At 45.6% G+C, this 4,984-nt stretch overlaps 1 pseudogene; it reads right to left on the reverse strand.

The window, feature by feature from the left end:
• Nucleotides 1-4,978, reverse strand: part of LOC123081058 (putative disease resistance protein At3g14460) — a 5,385-nt pseudogene extending 407 nt beyond the window's left edge.
• Nucleotides 4,979-4,984: the final 6 nt, after the last annotated feature.

Consider the following 4,984-nt stretch of genomic DNA (forward strand, 5'->3'; position numbering starts at 1 on the left):
TCCAATGCATCATTGCAAAAAAACGCAAAAAAAAAAAAAGAGTTCCAAATGCATTCTATGAGCAAATATTTCTTTGTGTGACGTACTTACCAGATTTATGTACATGAAGAAGATACCACACATCTTCGTATGCATGGATTCCCATTAACAGTCCTACAAGGCTAGAAGAATGTACAACTCCCAAGGAGGAGGAGCCCTGTGCAGTAGAGATGGAATCACATAGTATGAAGATTAAAAGGTAACGACGAGGTATGCCAAGCAAAAGAAAGTAGCAAGGAAGTGCTTGTTAATTACCTTGGATTATTCTATAGGCTGATTAATGGGATGCTCCCCATTAACCGTCTGCATCGCTGTTTTAGCTTCTCATTTCCGCAACCGTGGACATCGAACTCTTGCAGCGAGGTGGGGAGGCCATTCTTTGGCAGTGACCTCATGGCTGGACAGAGAGTGATATTCAATCTCTTGAGGTTGGTGAGCTTGTGAAGCCCTGCGGGGAGGCACCGCAGCTTGCTGCAGCACACAAATTGGAGGTCCTGGAGGGATGTGAGGAGAGAAAGAGCTTCCTCTTGCTCCTTGCTTAAGCGCTCCACCTCGTTGTCATTACAAAAGTATAATTCGGTGAGGGAGGAAGAGAGGAGGCCGCAGATGGGCGCAGCAAGGACTTGTGCGATGTCGTCCGTATCGAGTTTCTGCAGTTTGGAGACCGCCTGTGCGGGAGCAGGAGCGGGACCCTGAATGCCAGCAAAAAAAACCGGGGTGTTGCGGACTTGTAATGTGTTCAGCTGGCCCTCGGTAAGGAGAGGCAACAGGCCGTCGCACCTAAAATCATCCCCCAATTCCCAAATGCTTAACTTCTCAAGAGAAGTGAGGTTGGAGAGGGGAGCCAGCGTCTCAATGCCCTCCATACGACCTCCAAGGATGAGGGATTGCAGAGAGGACGGGAAAGGGCAACAGGAAGAGAGATCCGAGGAGGCCTTGTAGGACGACAGGAATCTACTACTTGTATTCTCCTGAGGGAGCCCATGGATTGCAGACCTCCTCCTGTCCCGCGGCTACTCTTGAGGGCAGTCAGGACAAGTTCTCGACAATGGTTGATCCTCAACTCCTGGATAGAGTAGGAGAGATGGGACGGTAAGAGCAGCAGCCCATCGTCATCTTCTTCTTCGTCTTCTTCTCCTTCTTTTTCTTCCACAGCGACGACCTCCTGCGCTATTTCTTGTTGTTGATCTGCTGTTCCATACGTATCCTGCTGCAATTGAACAGCAGAAGATGCTGCCGTTTGTTGCTGCACGTGATGGGCCTCCACGCCCAACCCTGTTAACATCTCACACAGAACTATACACAAGCAAGAGAGCTCAGGGAGATGAGCCAGTAGACGTGTCAGTTCCTTCCAGCTACCACGCCACCACCGTATCACTAAGATGTTAACTGGAAGCTGCCATATGGCGTCGCTTCTTGCTAACATAATGCTTGAACCATCTATTTCGAGGTTCTTCAACGAGGTTAGCATTTGAAAGTCTTTCTCAGCCAGCGGTGGGCAATTTTTAATATACAAACTTTGTAGTTGGGTTAAATTATGGAACCACCAAGACCGTCTCATCTAGGCTATGCAGAGCATCACTTCCTTCTATGTTCAAATCGCTTGATTCGTGTGAGTAATCTAACACCTTCAGACCTCGTCCTACAAGTCCCTGTAGTCTAACAGAGCAGAAAGTGTGACTACAAGGAATAGGAGGCAGCGACCGAAGTTTTGGGCAATCCACAATTTTAATCCTTTTTAGCCTAGGAAACCAAGTCAAATTCAAATCTCTTTTCGAGGGGTAGCAACTAGTATTAGATGAGAACGGCAACTCAGTTAGTTCAGCACAACCCTTCACAACGAGTACTTCAAGAAGTGAGAAGTACCAAGGGCAAACTTCATTTGCTGCCCATCTACTAAATCTTGGCAACCCAATGAGTTTTAGCATTTTCAAGTTACGAAAGAATGTGCCTGTGATGCAACCTAAATACTCTCCTCCAGACTCACGAATCAGATATAGCTCTCCAAGGGGTGGAAGGAATTCCCAATTTGTGTGCTTTAGGATGAGACCCTCCACACCTTTGGTGGACATATTTGTACCCAGCCATGTAGGGCAAGTAAGGCCTCCATGCCCATCAATGCATAGCTCATGAAGATTGCTATGTGGCCGTAGGCTTTCGAGTACTTTATCTTCTAAGTCAGGACTCACATTAGATCGGCCTTCCTCCCAACTTAGTGTTAATTTCTGCAAGCGGTTTTTGTATAATAGTTTTGCCTCATGTGCCTCATTTACTAATGCTTTCTCAAGATTATAGATGGCAAGTGATCCTCCTAGCTCCTCTAGTTTCCCCAGCTCCCTCAGTTCAAAACCACTCCTTCCTCTCCTAACTTCAAAACTCTGTAGTTCTTGTAAGTTATGTAGTTTTCCCACATTACAAATATTCGAATGGAATTTATAAGTTTCAACAAGGAAATGGCGCAATTTTACAAGGTTAGCCATATCTGCAAGCAGACTACGATCATCATACCACTGTCTTATGTCTAGCACCCTTAAATGATAAAATCTTGACAAACATTGGTACACTTTGATAACTACCAAACATTGACAAAAGCCGTAGATAGCGAAGATGGACAAGCTTTCAGATGTTGTGCAATAGAGACTCCACAGGGTAGTACATTGTTGACAAATATACAACGCGCAACGATTTTGCATCTTTGAATAAATCACTGAATATACGAACAAAGCTTGCATCATATATTCCAAACAACATCAAAGTGCGCAAGTTCTCAAAATTCAGTATGTTCCTTATTTTATCCAAGTCTCCCCTAAATTTTTTCCCCGCAACTCCATCCTTACTATCAGCCGAATCACTCATACTAATGGACAAATGGTAGACAGATGGTGCAATTTCTAAATGTCTTGGACTAGAAAAAGCTATATGTAGACATTCTTGTGAGGAAACCTTCAAGGCTAAATCATGTAGCAGATCATGCATAACATAGTGTGTACCTGAATCATCTGTTTCTTTTTTGAAAAATCCATAATTAACCAAGTCATTCAAGTTGTTATGTCCTATATCTTCAACTCTTTGGGTTCTCTGACCTAGGAGTAAAATATCTAGTCTTATCCAGAAGTGAATTAGCTCCTCACAGTCAAACTTGTAATCTTCAGGAAATAATGCACAAGAGGAAAAGCATTGTTTCAGGTGAAAAGGGAGGTAGTCATAGCTAAGCCTCAGCGCGGGCATGATATCATGATCACTGGTCTGTGATTCCCATTCTTTACTTTCAAGAACTTTTGTCCAATGATCTACAGTTAGTTTTTCCCTCAACAATCTACCCACAGTTTTTGCTGCAAGGGGAGAACCCTTCAATTTTTCGACAATCTTTTCCCCGATTTTCATCAAGTCCAAATTATATTGTTGATCAAATTCATCAAAAACACATGCTAGGAAAAGGCTCCAATATTCTTTCGGCTCCAAACCTTCTAGTTCGAACAGTTTATCTCCTCTCCTAATCATTTCAGCTACTTCGACGAATCGGGTTGTGACTAGAACTGTATCACCGTTTCCTCGCTGTTTTTTAAAGGGAACTATGAATCTTTTCCACTCATCTTCATTACCATATTTCCATATATCATCTAAAACAAGTAGAAATCTTTTATTTTTCAGCCTTCTTTCAATTAATTTCTGAAGTTGGTCCAAGTTTTGTACCTCATTATCTTTTCTATCGTTTTGTTCACCTTCTGCTTTAGGGATGGAGCACACAATCTCTTGTGTCAACCTATACACACTAAAGTCGAAACATACACACACCCAGACTCTTATTTCGAAATGATCTTGCACTTCTTTACTATTGTATATGTACTGAGTGAGAGTTGTTTTCCCTATACCCCGGGACCAACTATAGGAATAACGGTGAGATCTCCACCCATTATAATGTCCTGGATAATGGTGTTCTTCTGGGGTTCCCTCCCATATAATGTAGGATCTAAAGCTTGTGAAGTGGTTATGGGTCTACTTGTAGAGGCAACATTACTAATGTCATGGGTAGAGCTCGATAACTCTAGACTAAGAATGGTAGAGACCTTAGCACACATGGGCTTTAGCTCATCTGTGATATATTTCATTCTTGTAGAGACGTCCACCCTATCAAATTTCAACTTTGGTTTTGTAGGACTACAGGCTTGCTTTCTATCATTATGTTCACGAACAGGTAGAAAAGAAGAGCAGAGGAATCGTTTACCGAAGGCATATGTTGTGGTATGAGCACGGGAGGCGAGGATGCGCACACACTTACAGGACTCCTTGCCAGACTCCCCATCAGACTCCTCATCGGACCCCCGAGAATTAGACGAGCACGATGCACACCAGAGCTGCTTGGCGGCGGCACCTGCAGCATGGGCGGTGGTATGGGCACGGGAAGCCAGCCGACGCACACACCTGCAGGACTCCCCCTCGACGCGGTTGGTGGAATCACGAGCAGAGGCGCACGAGAGCTGCCTGGCGGCTGCAGAGGCCACGTGGCGAGCGTCGTGGACGAGGTTGCGAACGCATCCGAGGTCGTGGACGGTCTCGAAGGTGCGGTCGAGCTCGTCCTGGATGCGGAAGTAGTCGAGCTCGTCCAGGACATCGTCTGCGAGGTATCCCAAGCCCCGCAACATCTGAAGTAGCTCCGAGAGAGCGGGGTTGTGGATCTCCCTTGTGCCGGCAGTGTGGAGTATGGCCTGTGCATTGAGCAGCTCCATCTTGAGGGCCTTGATGTTGGGGTGGAGGTCCTTGGTGGCCGCCCAAGCCTCCACCAGGCCGTCGGATAGCGGGCTCAGCGCCTTCCCCACCACCCATTGCGCCCACCTGATGGCGCCGCCCTCCATTACAGCTATGATTAACTGCTTTTTTCGGAGGATGGTTAACTAGCTAGTAGTAACTATGCCATGGTATGCGCGCTCTCTCTTTCTCTGTCTCT

This window comes from Triticum aestivum, chromosome 3D (assembly GCF_018294505.1).
Source record: "Triticum aestivum cultivar Chinese Spring chromosome 3D, IWGSC CS RefSeq v2.1, whole genome shotgun sequence".
Taxonomy (NCBI): domain Eukaryota; kingdom Viridiplantae; phylum Streptophyta; class Magnoliopsida; order Poales; family Poaceae; genus Triticum; species Triticum aestivum.